The sequence below is a fragment of the Vigna unguiculata genome, chromosome 4 (assembly GCF_037176805.1).
Source record: "Vigna unguiculata cultivar grain cowpea cultivar isolate G323 ecotype 2 chromosome 4, ASM3717680v1, whole genome shotgun sequence".
Lineage (NCBI taxonomy): Eukaryota > Viridiplantae > Streptophyta > Magnoliopsida > Fabales > Fabaceae > Vigna > Vigna unguiculata.
In genome coordinates this window covers 12,200,004-12,216,372 of record NC_140795.1, presented here as the reverse complement: position 1 = coordinate 12,216,372, position 16,369 = coordinate 12,200,004, and the positions used below count along the sequence as shown (strand labels likewise).

Here is a 16,369-nt window from a genome sequence, read left to right as displayed (position 1 = left end):
GTATTCCAACTAAGTCCCAAAAATAACAACTACAAGTGTGGTTTGTGAGGTCAACTATGAATTTTTCCATTGTGAATCCTTGTGTGACTTCAAACATATCCCCCCCCACCAAATTTCTTCTTGTAGTTGTTGTATAAATGTCTAGACAAAAACAGTGCTCAACTCCATGCAATCAAATACTTGCATCAATCCCTATCAAATGTACACAAAGACTTAGTCATTAACAGACTATATTTCATTATTCAAAATTAATTATACTAATTTTAATTTACCTTTTGTTAATCTGAAATAAATACCCAGTGTTTGGTTTGAATATCTCCAATGTCCTCCAATAATAAAGTTAGAAACCACTTCCAAGTCACCTTGCACTCCTTCTCCACAACAGTAAATGCTAGTGGAAAATAATGGTCATTTGGATCCCTTGCAACCGCCACTAATACTTAGCCTCCATAACTAGTTTTTAGATGACATCCATCTACACCTATAAATGATCTATAGCCATTGACGAACCCTTTCTTGCACCCATCAAGACATAAATAAAAGGACCCAAACCATGGTTGCAATGTGGGCTGAGGTTGGTTAATTTTAATCTTGACTATTGTTTGAGTAGACACTCTCCTCAACTCTGTCGCATAATCATATAACAATGTGTATTACTTCTGCCCATCCCCCTCAAGAATGTCCATGGCTATTTATTTTGCTTTACAAGCCCTCCAAGGAGTTATCTCAACACTGTTTAATTTTCTCACATCATCAATAATTTCGTTCGCTGTCATTCTTCCAACATTTCTAAACTTTTCTACTACAATTTTAGAAACCCATTCCTTGTTTGCATTTTTATTACCAAAAACTTTGCCACAATTATGTCTATTAAACCAGGTCTTGACTCGAAAAGACTGACTTCCTCCAACTTTGCTGCATAAAATTAGAAATCCACACTTCTTCTTGTAAATGGCCCTCACTCAGACATTATCATTCTTGATAAATTTAATCTCTCTTCCATTCAACATTGACTGCTCCATCAGAGCTTGCTTGAATTTTTTCAAGGAACAAAACTCCATCCCAAATCTGAATTTGAATTCTTTGCACATTTTTTCACCCTTAAATATTGGGTATCTCCTCACACCCTCCTCATCATCAATATCGACATCACTATCTAACTCATTAGTGTTATAGGTGGAATCTATTTCATGATTATCAATAGTTTGTTGTGTGTTAAAAGTACTCATACCTTCACTTTGGTTTGGCTCAAAAGTACCCAAACCTTCATTTCTTGACTTCTTCCTATTTTTTCAGCCTTCTTTGAATTTTTTCCAGCAGTCTAAAACTTGAGATACATCTTTACGTGACATATTTTCCATCCCAAAACAATCATTATCATATTTGTGTCGTTCATCCTCACTCATATCCAATTCATCAACTTCTTCATCCCCTGAATCAACACCAGATTCATCACCAGAATTAGTCACCTCTTCATCATTTTCCATTTGCTGAACAACATCATCATCCCCCTCTTGTTGTATTCCTCCCTCTCCTACAAAATCAGCACTCCCATCTTCTTTATCTGCCCAACCAACCTTAACAATAACATTGTCCCCTTCTTCATTTGCCCCACCAACATTAACAACAACATTGTCCCCTTCTTCATTTGCCCACCAACATTGTCCCCTTCTTCATTTCTCTCATTAACACCACCATTACTGCTTTCTTCATTTGCCCCCTCATTCACTCCTTCAACAAGTTCAATGACTTTAGCATAATCAACCAAATGATCCACATATATCTCAACCTCTTCTTTTTTGTTTTCTGCGTATTCTGCCAACTGCAAAGCATGCCTATCTTTAGTTAATGGCCTTAAATCTCTATCTATTCTCCCTTTCTTAGGCTTCCACCACATATACACCTATCCATCATACTTAAAATCCTTCTTGACTATACCCAATGCTTCGAAGTAGGACCACATATCTAGATCCACTCCTTGCACTACATGTTTTTCTCCACCTTCGTAATGCAACAACCTCCCCACTACAAAAATATTGCGTTTAACGGGGGTTATTTAGCAATGGATTAACCTAACTAAGGTTTTTAAAATCTCCGTTAAATTTCAAAGGTTTAGTGTTAAACCTCTATAAAATAGTGTAGGTTTTCAAAACCTCTATTACATTACAAAGGTTTAACTTTAAACCTCTAAAAAATAGTATAGGTTTTTAAAACCTCCCTTAAATTACAAAGGTTTAGTGTTATAAAGTAGCATAGGATTTTAAAACCTTTGTTAAAACCTTTTAAACCTCTAAGAAATAGTCTAGGTTTCTTTCAAACTCCAAGTTCAAACTCCATGAAATGTATATAATTATTACGTGTAATCTTTTTTGCCAATTTATTTCAATGAAAATATATGTAATGTTCCTTAAAAATTATTTATTAAAAGAATACACGTAGATTATTTTTTTTTAAAAACCTTCCACAATTAATTCACGTGGATTTTGTTATATAAAATTGTCCTAAAGTAATTATACTTATTATGATTTTTTTTAATAATTAAATTAAGTATTCTTATCAAATTAAAGAAAAAGGTGTTTTATTTTTATCATAATTTTTAGTTTAAAAATATGAAAGTAATTTTATAATAAATAAAATTAATTTGCAGCAAACTAAAGATCCATTTTTCAAATTATAAGACATTCTTCCTCTCACATCTGTCAAACGTTGTCCATTTTTCTTCTTCAACTACTTCACACGAGCACGACACAATATTTTTCACACTTCCTAGCAATAATCTTCATACACATTTTGCTTTCTCCTTTGCTCCTGGCAACATCATTCTTCTCAGTCTTTCGCTCCTGGCACATAGGTTTGAATTTTTATCTTAGTGGTTCACTCTCTTTTAAGTTTTTGTTTGCACTTTCATTTTCTCTTCTTGCTCTCTCTCCCCTTTCATATGTTCTCTCCGTGATTCACATTATTATTGTGTTTTTCACATGTTATCAAAATGGTTCTAGCATTTTATTTTTTACAGGTTCTTGTGTTTTGTCATTTCAGAGATTCTACAATTTTCACACGTAGGTTTTCTCACTTTTTCTTTGATTTTCATTTCCAGTTGTGGTTTAAGTGTATTTCTTTTTTGTGTAACTCTCTCACAGACATATTCTAATCCTTTACACAACAATCCTTGTGGTAATTTTATAGGTTAACTTTTTTGGTATCTTTTAACAATGTAAAAGTTAGTGAAAGGGGGAAGTAATGTTGTAATATGCATAAAGAATTGTAGTCGTGTGGTGGTGAGACTTGGAAAAAAAGGTGATATTATATATTTTAGTGCTATAACTAGAGGTGGCTAAGTGGATAGTAGGAAATTTTTGCAAATTAAAAGTTCAATACAAAATTTCTAAAATCTTGCAAAAGAACTTTGTGTTAAGGATCATCATAAGATTTTAGAAAGGATAATGGTTGATCTTGCCTTTATGAATAATTTTGAAAGTGGATAACTTTTCTCATCTAATGCATCGAGCTAGATAAAATTTTGAAAGGGGATAATTTTACTAACCTGATGCACTTTGCTTGCTTTGGATCTTGCATTTCGTGGAAGTGCATCCAAAGCTCTTAAAAATTAGGTTAGTAGAGTGTAAAGATTGAATCTTAAAAGTCATATAGCTACGTTATTTTGGCTCAAGACCATTAAACTACGCAATCACAATATATTTCTTTGAAGATTGAATCATTTTTCTAGTTACAATATGTTAGCTATGACTTTCCAATTTCGCACACCAATTTGCAATTCAAGTTTCCAATCAAAAGAATATATACATTATACGTGCATTTATGAGTGTGAATGGTTTAGTAACTATGTGCATTTTTTATTCGACTGATCATCTTCAATGAAAATTACATTTTATAGATTTAATGTTCTCGTGATGATTAGTAGAAGAGCATTATCTTGTAGAGCTAGTTCATGTACAAGTCATTTTATTACACATATAGATATGCTTCTTCTGTTACATAAGTCTACAAGTATATGTGACAATGATGAATTGTGTATCTCGTATTTTCATAGTGAAACTGAGCCATGTGGGTAAATTCTATTTTACAGGTACATGAACTATAAAATCAAACATTCTTGTACATATCTGGAGCATTGTAAGAGTTCAGCATCTAGAGGCCATAGTATATTGTATCTTCTAAAGAGGTATTAAAACCTTGTGCTTTAAGTCTTCTTACTAGTGAATAATGAAAATTTGAGATTTCCCACTCTCATGCTTGATGGAGTTAGATTTAAATTATTGGTTACTCTTAGTAGATGAAATGTGACTAGGGAAAACATTGCAAGTAATTCACTATCTAAAATTAAATTGTTTCTCCTCTGAAAGAATAAAACACGAATTATTGTACTTCAGTAGTCACGAGATGACATCATGTTTTCTTGTCACAGTGCAAGTAGTTTGTTCTAACTTTCTATTCCAGTCAACTAACATAATTTATCAAATACACCCTTATTAGCCTACCCTTAATTAGACAAAGCAAAATTTTAGTTATTTATTAGTAATACTTGACAGATAGACTAAGAGCAAATTAATAGTTTGGTAAACAATCACTACATGTAAGTGGATATTAGAGTTTTATATTCTCTGTCATGGCAGCTATGGAGCCAAATTCTGCTACTAAGGATAATAGTTTTGAGTGCATTGAGATGGAAGGAAAAGCCTTTATTAAATTTAAGAAAATCTAAATGATCCTTTTCATACACCAAAAGGCCTTTGAAACCCTACAATGATCTTGGAGTTGACTGGTTAATGCCACTATATAGTGATGTGGCTGACTGAAGGTCACGGTAGTTGGGATTATTTTGTGGCCTAGTTTTAAAAATAGAGCCATGGTGACGGTATGATTAAGGGCGGGAAAACTTGTACATGAAGATGGGGATGAAGTTGGATTATTTTGTTTATTTCTTGGGTTGAAGAAATGGGGTTGGGGTTGGGCTTGTTAAATTTCTTTTTGGTTACTACATAAAATATGAATATATGATGGAGATAAGAAAGAGGGATGGGCGTGAAATGTTTCTCTGATCTTTGATTCAAAAATGTGTGGATGAGTAGGAAATAAAGAAAATGTATAGTGTTTATACAAAGGACGGATAATTGAAGGAAATTATTAATTTTATTTTGTATTTTGATCATTATTCTTGAATTATTGATGGACAGTTGAAGGTGTGTTTCGTTGAGAGAGTGAGATGGAGTGTCAAAATCTTCTCTTCCACACACACAAAAGTCTCATATCTGATGAAAGGAGCATAACTAAGTGGGCCTTCATTACAGGGTAGAAGAAAATAAAAAACTAGGGTCGTTAGGTTAGCTTTTGCAGTGAAAGTATTTAATGTATTTTAATTAGAAAAATAAAATAAATAATAATTGTTTTAATGTGTTTTAATTAAAAAAATAAAATAAATAATAATTGTTTTAATGTGTTTTAATTAAAAAAATAAAATAAATAATAATTGTTTTAATGTGTTTTAATTAAAAAACCAGTTGATAAGTATTTAATGTAAGTATACAAACTTTTAGATTATTAACACATTATAACAATTGTTAATATAATTCTCTATAATTAATAAATAATGATAAACTATGCAAGGTCTACATTTTTATAAATAATTCTTAATATTTAATAAATAATGGTAGGAATTAACTTCCTAGTACCAGATTTTTGGTGGTGGCTTCCATTCATTGTTACCTTTATTCACATTATTTTTCTTGCGACAAACATTCAATCATAAATATATAAATTATAAAACAAAGAGCTACAAAAACATAATATGGGAAACTGATGCAAGTGTATACATTTGTTGCATTGTTAATTTTGTGAAAGAAAAAATTTAAAGACACTTAAGAGAAAACTTAATTAGATGGATAAACATATAATTTGGGAATAAAGAAATAAATACATGGGTAACTTACTTCATGCCAACCAAGGCTAACATGGTCTTCATGGCAATATATAACACAAGGAAGAGAAAATGTGCAGTAAATGTAATAGTAAATTAACTTTTAAAAATGGACACTAGTAGTTGAATCTAAAAAAATTGTCCATACTTGCCTCCAAATTCTGTCGTTGGCATGTTCTTCTTGCAAAGGTGAATTCCTTTTCCCATAGGTACTGTTTTGGATCATATTCATCCTTGTATATTTGACAAAGTGATACACTGATACTGTAATTCAATTAGCTACAGAAAAAAAAACCACGGGTTGAGCATTGGACACAAGGGCATTTAGGTAGTTGAACACTAGAAAAAATTTCAAAACAGCAGCGATTTAATTATGTAGTGAAAGTTGTCTAAATAGCTTTGTCTAAAATGATTGGGGCATTCGGTTGATAAGTACATTGCAGACCGAATTTCAATTAAATAAAAAGATGAATCTACCAACTTAAACACACAAGTCCTTGTTGACAACACAAGCTACGTATTAGTCAAACTTGCAATGCATATACATTAATGACATGCCACTACAAATTGAAAAATGTAATACTTGGGGGGCGAATAATGAAATTGATGAATTGCTCAATCATCTTACTTCAACATGTACCTCAGATAAGCTCCACTTCATAAGATTACAACTATGATGAAGCCTCTAAGAGCTCAAAGTCAATTGACCCCATCTTTCAAAACAGATGAAACTCTTGTAGTTGCTCCTTATAATCTCAAACCATCCAAGCTTGAATTTGAATGACAGAAGTTATTCAAGGAATACCATTACCCTCAAATGTTGTTAGTGTCCAATTCCTGTAAGAACACCAAACCTTTCCAAGAAAATGTCATTTTGAATCAAAAGGGAACATGTTACATGGGAAAAAAAATGAAATGAAAACATTTTCATAAAAACACCATAATCTTTTTCACAAAACCTGCTTCTAGGAAAAAGCAAACGTACATGTATCAGTAATCACATCACGTGGTAGAACCTGCTCTGATTGCTCCATTAAATTAAATCTAATCTTGGTAAAAAGTAAAATTGTTATTATGTCCTGTGATTGAAGACATTATCTGTTATTTATTATCCACTGTAAAATTATTTTGACCCTTATTCTCCTTTGATCGTGGGTGGGAAAATCAATACATTTTTCTATTCTTATACCATTAGTTACATTTTTTTTTCTTTATTAATTTTTTTTTTGTTCTCATAAATAGAGTATTCTTAATGGATTTGGATGGATTGATTTGTCTCAAAATACACAACAATACATGGATGGATTGAATAAATTTCTGGATTTTGCATTTGCTAATAAGAGCGTTGAGGGTAAGATAATTTGTCCATGTCTGAAATACAATCTTAAGAAATGGCAACTTGAGGAGCCACATATGAACACTTAATTCATCATCCTTTTCCAAAAGGGTATACATTTTGGCTTCTACATGGTGAGACAAATTATGTACAACATACGATCTCAACACCTCCAATTTTCCAATCGAATGAGGATAGAGGTTTTGCTAATGATCCCATGTGTGGCATAGTTAATGATGCATTCAGGAATTTTGTAAACAATCAGAATGTGGACAATCATGAGAATATGCGGCCTGAATCAAGCCAAATGATGCCTGATGAAATTGCTCAGTATATGAAGTTTATGCATGATGGACAAGAAAGTTTGTATGAAGGATGTGACAAATATTCTAAACTTTCTTTCTTGCTCAAATTGTACCATATCAAATGTTTATGTAGAATGACTAACAAGGCATTGTCAATGATATTAGAGTTGTTAGCAGATGCTTTTGATTATGCTAAAATCTCATCTTCATTCTATGAAGCTAAGAAAATCATTAATAATCTTGGCCTTCATTACACCAAAATTGATGGTTGCCCAAATGATTGCATGTTATACTATGGAGAAGATAAAGATAAGGAATTTTGTATGAAATGCAATGAATCTAGATTGAAGAAAACAAAGAAGAGCAATAGTATTATTGGTGCTACTAAAAAACAAAAGAAAACTCCAGCTAAAGGTTTAAGGTATTTTCCATTGAAGCCACGTTTACAACGAATGTTTATGTCTTCTAAAATAGCTGAGCATATGCAATGTCATGCATCAAGAAGTACACATGAAGGCATATTAAGGCATCCAAGCGATTCTGAAGCATGGAAGAACTTTGATCTAATGAATCCTCAATTTGCTTCAGACCCTCGAAATGTCAGACTTGGTTTGGCTACTGATGGGTTCAATCCATTTGGTGATTTGAGTACATGTCATAGTACTTGGCCTATTGTACTTATACCTTACAATCTTCCTCCTTGGATGTGTATGAAGCAAAGTTCATTCATTCTTTCCTTGATCATTCTTGGTAAAAGAGCACTGAGAAATGATATTGATGTATATTTAAGGCCATTAATAGAAGAATTAAAAGAGCTATGGAACACTAGGGTTGAAATGTTTGATTCACATAAGAAAGAGTGTTTCATATGCATGCAGCTATATTATGGACTATTAGTGATTTTCCTGGTCTTAGAACCTTATCTGGGTGGAACACACATACTGGGTTGGCTTGCCCTAGGTGTAATTTTGACACAACTCCTAAGAAGATTCATGGTAAATTTTATTTCACGAATTATCGGCGTTCGTTAAATGTAGGGCACAAATTTAGATTATGTCGTAGTCATTTTGATGGAAGTGTTGAAAGTAGAAATCCTCCTTTGAGAATATCAAGAACAAGTGTCTTACAACAATTTCAAAATGTTAATATTGTATTTGGGAAAGAACCGGAAGTTGAGGAACGGGGGAAAAGGCAACAGAAAGGTCACCACCCTATTGATGGCCTTCTACAATGGAGAAAAAAGAGTATATTTTTCGAACTTCCTTATTGGGTGAACAATTTATTGCACCACAATCTAGATGTTATGCACATTGAAAAAAATGTATGTGATAATGTGGTCTATACATTATTGAACCAAGGTAAAAAGTCAAAGGACAACCTAAAGGCACAAAAATGACTTAAAAGATTGGGGTGTTAGACCGATCTTCGGCCTGATGCAAATAACAGATATCTTCCGACTATATATACATTGACAAAATAAAATAAACATATATTTTTAAAAACATTGAAGAACATCACTATTCCAGATGGCTACTCAAGTAACATTAGTAGATGTGTTGATGTCAAACAATCTAAGCTTGGAGGATTGAAAAGTCATGATTCTCATGTTTTGATGGAGCAACTTCTACTTTTAGTAATGAGGAAGACGCTCCCTAAAGAAGTGTGCTCTATTTTGATTGATCTGTGTTCCTTTTTTAAGCACTTGTGTAATAAAGTTTTAAAAGTGGATGAACTCAACCAATTGCAAAATAGAGTTGTTCTCACATTATGTCACATGGAGATGTTGTTTCCTCCTGCATTTTTACAGTTATAGTTCATTTGATTGTGCATTTGGTGGAAGATGCCAAGATTGGAAGACTTGTCCAATATAGGTGGATGTATCCCATTGAGAGATATTTGGGAAAATTGAAGTCTTATGTGCGTAATAAGGATCAAGCAGAAGGCTCAATAGCTGAAGGCTACCTAGCTAAAGAGTCCTTAATCTTTTGTTCTAGATATTAGATGGAATTGAGACTATATTTAATTGAATAAGTCATGTTGATGACGAACCTGACACCATGGCATCTAGTACAAGTGGTTTGTTTCCACTAGTTGAAAAACCAGTTGGGGGTTTTACTTACTTCTCTTTATCAACAAAGGAAAAGTTACAAGCACATCGTCATGTATTGACTAATTGTGCCCAAGTTAACCTTTTTCTTCAGTAAGTACTTTATCTTTACAACTTTTTATAATTCATCTACATTGAGGACTAACCATGTAATTATTTCATTTATTTAAATTAGAGAATTTAAAGAAATTGTACCAAGACAATTAAGAAGTCGTACACGATCATCCTCTATGATAGATAAGAGGGTTCATAGAGAATTTGTGGAATGTCTAATTTACATTCTTAAATTTGATAATATTAAAGATATCCAATTATGTTGATCATATTTTCCTTTTTTTTAGATAAAGAATGACTTAAATGGACCTTACTCAGATGATTTATAGTTCTTAGCTATGGGTCCAATTGATTGTGCAAAACGCTACAATGCTTACAATGTTAATGGCTTCAAGTTTCGTACGTTAGAGAGAGATGATGGACCTAAAACACAAAAATAGTGGAATATTTGGTACTTTTAGGACAAGGAGCTATGCAAGTAGCATTGACAATCAAATGCAATTTGGGGGTATGCCTTATTATGAAAAATTGGTAGACATAATTGAGATAAACTATAATGGTCGATTCTCTATTACTTTGTTCAAATGTATGTGGGCTAATACAACTACTTCTAGAGGGATTATAATAGATGACTTGGGATTTAGATTAGTAAACTTTACACGTTTAATACACATTGGTGATAATGATGATGATGAACCATACATTCAGGCTGCAGAAGCTCAAATGGTTTATTATGTAGTGGATGAATTAGATAAAAATTGGAGCATTCCTCTACATTTAAAGCCATGAGACTTATATGACATTGGTGGAGATAATGATGTCACTTTCCATGAATGTGAACATTTGAATAACAAAATTTGGAAACTTTATTTCCAGATGGAGAAGGGAATATACTATTAACAAGGTCATAGAGAAATTGAACATTTCTATATTAGTTTTTGTTTAAATTATCATCCATATTACTTATACATGCATTATATTAGATAATCATAATTTAATGAATGTGAATTGACTTGTATTAATGTTATTGTTTATAGAATTCATGATGATGAAGAAAATATACATGGAGAAGACTAATGACCAAGTTTCAACCCCTACCCAAAATAGAAGTGGCCAACCGTCATCTACAATGTGTCCACATGCGCCTCATCCATCTTGCCCAAGTAAGTTGACTAAGTTTCACCACGGGTTTCACCTACAGTAAGAATTGAAAAGTTTCACCTACTCATACTCCAGGACCTAGTAATCCACCTCAACTTCCGTTTCCACCACAGTCCAACATAACACCTCAATGTGCATCTTAATTTGGTATGATGATTATATTTCCATGTTAAAAAGTATCTTACTTTTTTTGTGTATTAATCTAATTATTATAAAACATGTCACATGAATTCCCATCCTATAGAGAATAATAATGAGCAACCTCCCCCCCCCCCACCTCACATGAATTCAATGCTTTCAACATCTAAATCTAGTAAGATGTCTCATTTGCCTATGATTTTGGTGCTTTTAAATTTCATGTATTATCTATTTATTTAGTGATTTAGTTAATTTGTAGAATGTTTGAAGAAGAGGTTATTCTCCACTAGCAAGACCAATTATACACAAGAATTTGAATTTGAATTTAATAATTAACCTAGAAATGAGTTTGTGCATGATTCTACCTCTGAATCAACACCAAGGTTACAATCTGATAGTGAAAGGGAAGAAAATGTGGATATTGAGATGCAAAGTAATCAATCAAAGCATGTATCACGTAAAAGGTCATGGCTTGTTGATGTCATTGGTAAGATTGTTAATTTATTGATTTTTATGTGTAATTGTCAAAGCCATATAGTATTTGTGTTTTATGTTTGTCTTAAACCAACAATATATTTCACATGTATTTTGACAAATGATGAAGGCACACAAGTTAGAAAACAATTAACATTGAATGATGTTTGGTTTTTATCTCCCAATGAAAGGATTCTTGTGAAATGGAATAGTGACAACCAACCAATTGATGATAGCAGAGCATTGTTGAATAGGTTTTTAGGTCGTGTTGCAAGAAATGTTAATGCCTTTCCACTTAGCTATCAAAGTTGGAGGAAGATTCTCAATGATTACAAACAAGATATACTTAAGAAAACCATTCAAGTAATTGACCTATAATTTTTTTATATGTTTTGATTCCTATTAGATTGCAATTGTTGTTAAACTAGTTGTGTAATAATTTTGAAGGCTAAGTTTCTAGTGGAATTTGATGCTCATGTGACATATATCTTCAAATCACTTAACATAAAATGGAGTGAGTATAGACAACAATTATGGCAACAAAGAGATGATAGAACATGTAAAAGAGATGAAATTATTACAATGTGTCTAGAAGGAATGAATAGAGACCAATGGGCTTCTTTTGTTGACTACCGTTTAAATTCAATGACTAAGGTAATAAAAACTATCTTTTATATTGTTTTAAGTGTTACTTTACTTATTTTTAGTAATTTTCTACATATATGCTTAGGAAATTGCCCAAAAAAATAAGGATAATAGAAAGAAGCAAACAGATCCTCACACAGGTGGATCAAAGAGCTGGCACGGAGGAAGGATGAGATGGTAACTTTATTCTTCAATCAGTTTTGTTATATCATATATGATTCATGATTTTCTTAAATTTTATAGGAGTAAGAGCTTGGTCGCAAAGTTAGTAGGGGAGAAGTTTGGATAGCAACACATAAACATGCTAATGGGAAATTTGTGAATGATGGAGCAAGAGAGATTGGGACATCCTCATCTTGTCCTTCGTATTCAGAATTGTAAAATCAGGTTATTGAACATTCATTTTCATGTGTAGCAATATGATGTTGTTTGCTTTGGATTGTCATGCCAAGGTTGTAAATGTTGTTGTGTTGAATATTATTGGACATTATTAATGTTGTTGTTGTGTTACTTTGGATTGTTTTCTATAAGTAGGAGTAAGAAATGTAGTATAATTTTTGTTGATAGATTGAGTGTTTTATAATTTTTATGTGTTTTTTACGATTTCAATAATAGATTGTGTTCTAATATAGGTCACTACATTAAAGTCACACTTGGATGATCAAAATAAAGGAAATGAAGAATGTGACAAAAGACTTGATGCAATCATGAACTTATTTTCTCAAAATTATCAAGTTCAATTGCCCCCTGAAATCCTGCACCGGTAAGTTTAAGACTGCATAACTTCTTTTATTTTTTAGAGTTTACATTTCTAATTATGATTCACATTTATACTATAGGTTTCTGATCAAGGAAGTGTGCCAAATAATACAACAAGTTATGGACATGAGGAAAATCATATGTGATAATTGAAGAATATAATATAATGTTAAAGTTAATTAAATCATTTTATATTTTGAGAACCATTGCAGTACTTCATGATAGTTTTTGTTGACTAATAATGTACTTGAATTTGAATTTGTATATTTGTTATACTTTGATATACATTTAGTCATCTATAAATAATTTATCAATTTGATGAGTTTATATTTATTTATGTATAACTTCATTAAATATATATTAAAAGAATATAATAATTGAAAATAATTATGATTAAAAAAATATATATGAATACATAAATGATAAATGAGTAAAAAAATAAAATATTAATAATTTAAATATTTATGGTACTTTACGGAGGTTTTGAAACCTATAGTATTTTATGGAGGTTCTAAAGTCCATTGTATTTTAGGGGGTTTTGAAAGCCATGGTATTTTTTGGGGGTTCTGAAACCTACGGTATTTTATGGAGGTTCTAAAACCCATAGTATTTTACGGAGGTTTCTAAATCCACGATATTTTATGGAGGTTTCAAAATTCATGGTAATTAACCGGGGGTTTTAAACCCACAAAACATAACTGGGGTTTTAAAACCTCTATTAAATACCAGAGGATAAAAAATCTCCATTATTGATTGGTGCTTCTTGGGGTTCGTAAAAACCTCGGCTAACACATTCTCCAATATGGTTTAGCGGGAGAAATCGAAACCCCGAGTAAAGAACTTAGCAGAGGTTTTAACCCTAGGTAATGTAAAAATAAACCTCCGTTAAAACCATTTTTTCTTTTAGTGTCCCCTAAATCTTTCAAACTTGCCCATGTGACGGAACACGATTTAGAAACCCATTTGTGCGTCAATGAACACAAAATCCTAAATCCATAAACACCAATAATAAATCCAAAAAATACTAACACAAAAAATGGAAACACAAAATTAATGTTCCCTCAAATCAAACCCATCAAAATCCTAAATAAAAAAATCAAACGAAAGAAAGCCCTTACCTCTATTTCCTTGCAATGTTAGTCTTGTAACCTCGACCACGATGTCAATCACATATTGCGCACCATGCAAATAATGCCAATGTCTATGGCCTTCATCTTTCCTTTTCACCACGCAAAAGAACGAAATCTAGAAACACCACTTTCTTTAACACCACTCTCACTTCAAATAACTTCAAATGATAACGTGCTAAGTTTAAAACACATGTTAAAATTAATTTTTAACATTAAATATATTAAATAAATCAATTAAAAAAATCAATAAAATAAAATAATTTTACACGTGCCAGCATCCTCGTGTACACGTGTCACAAAATTATGAGCCCACCTGGATTGCAATTTGCCACGAAGTCACATAATTAGCACCTTCCAAAAATAAGGACTGAAACCATGAGTTTTGAAAGCATGAGGAGCAAAATGGTTTAAGGTTTCTAGAAGGGACCATTTCCAAAATATGATAATAGTACAGCGACGAAAAACATAATTAACCCATATATTTATTTAGATTTTTTATGATGGTAACTCATTGATTACGTCGTCCAAAGTAAATTATTGATTTGAAAGAAATTGAGGTAGTTAGCATTAATGGAAGAACTTGATGTAATATCATATTTTGATCGATAAAATATTAGATAATTAAAAAATATGTCAAAAAAGAAATAATAAAAATTAAAATATAATGATACCTAAATTATAGAATACATAATGAAATTTTATAATATGTGCCTTAAAATTTATCATACATTAGTGTGATTAATTTTTACTTTTTATGATAATAAAATATTATTTTATTAAAATTGATTATCCTACTAAATTTAATTAATTATTGTTTCTACTAAGTTTGGTTGAGCAGTTTTAAGGTGAGTAGATTTGATTGTTGACATGTAACTGAATTTCGAATCATCACAAAAGAAAAGTTCACCCAGAAAGACTATCTCAAGTTCAAGTCACTAAAAAATTTTGGACAAATATTTATGAGTAGTAGTAATTATGATATCATTATACTTTCTAAGATGACACATTTATAATCTTTTTAGATCTATGGATATCCGGTATATATTAATCGATAAGTATTATCGATAAATTTTGTTTTTATCATATATCACATAATATCATACTATTCTTAAATATTATTCTTTCTTATTTAAGAGTAGCTAATATATCATACTGATATCATACTCGGATACTGATATCATACTCGGATCTTATTTTATTGGGTCTCTTTGAACTTCTAAAAATCTAATTATATTGTAAATATACGTCGAGTAGATATTATGAAGTTATTAAATTCACCACAAGCACTAGTGACGTGTTCCACGAATTCATTGAACACATGTAATACGGAGGTGCATCCATCGATCGTAGAATATTTTGTACTAACATTTCATTCTTCTACTAACTTTTTTTCTATTAAGATTTTTGGTACCTACGAAAACAAAACCCCATCCAAAGAGCTGTTCTCACAACTCGACATAAGAATATTTGGCATTTATCTCGAGGCTTTAGTAAAAATAATTCTATGCCACATTGGTTAATGAATCTAATAAGGAGGAAAACTTGTTCATCTTCGTCTAGAGAGATCGACCCATCTTCTACCGTCAATAAAGCTTCGATAGCTTCTTCCTAGACCTCCATAAAATTTTCCTATGCCTTCATAAGATAAAATTTCCATTTTTGTTCTTTTCAATTGTATAACACATTTAGAAATTATTTTTTAAAATTTTCAAATTGCACAGTCGTGAAAAAAACAACAACTTTTAAATCGTATAATTCGTAAGTAAAAAAAATATTACTTTAAAAAATTAAGAGAATTAAGAAAAAACATAATTTTCAGATTGTACAGTCCAAATGTCATTTGACTTCCAGGTTATACATGAAAGTTCTCTTTGACTTCTAAATTATGCAATCTGTAAGTTTTAGAGAAAAATTACTTTCTAATTACATAACCAAGAACTAGAGCGGTCAAAACGAATAATTTGGTCTGATCCGACTCGATCTATCACGGATTAATGATTTAGTGAACCAACTCAACCCGACTCACTTTTTAGTGAGCCAAAATAAATTGAACCCGGCCCGGCCCATCACAGGTTGGCGGATTAAAAAGGTTGGCTTGGCTCACGGGTTCACTGAATTAAAAAAAATATTATTTTTTTATTTTTTTTTCAGTCAAAACTAAATTGTAATTCTAATTAAAATCTAAATAAAATTTAATACAATCAAAATACAAACCAAAATAATAAAAAATACAAATTATTTATGTGTTGGATAAAAAAATAACCTAACATGACCCAAATGTAAAGTCCAACTTAATAAAAAAAATAAAAACACTTGTGTGACCCT

General features: G+C 31.4%; 3 pseudogenes; all 3 read left to right on the top strand.

Annotated features, from left to right (window-relative positions):
- Positions 1-4,867: 4,867 nt before the first annotated feature.
- Positions 4,868-9,577, top strand: LOC146886802 (uncharacterized; annotated as a pseudogene).
- A 498-nt stretch (positions 9,578-10,075) lies between these two features.
- On the top strand, positions 10,076-10,814 carry LOC146886801 (uncharacterized; annotated as a pseudogene).
- Positions 10,815-11,123: 309 nt separating this feature from the next.
- LOC146886800 (uncharacterized) lies at positions 11,124-13,067 on the top strand (annotated as a pseudogene).
- The last annotated feature ends 3,302 nt before the right edge of the window (positions 13,068-16,369 follow it).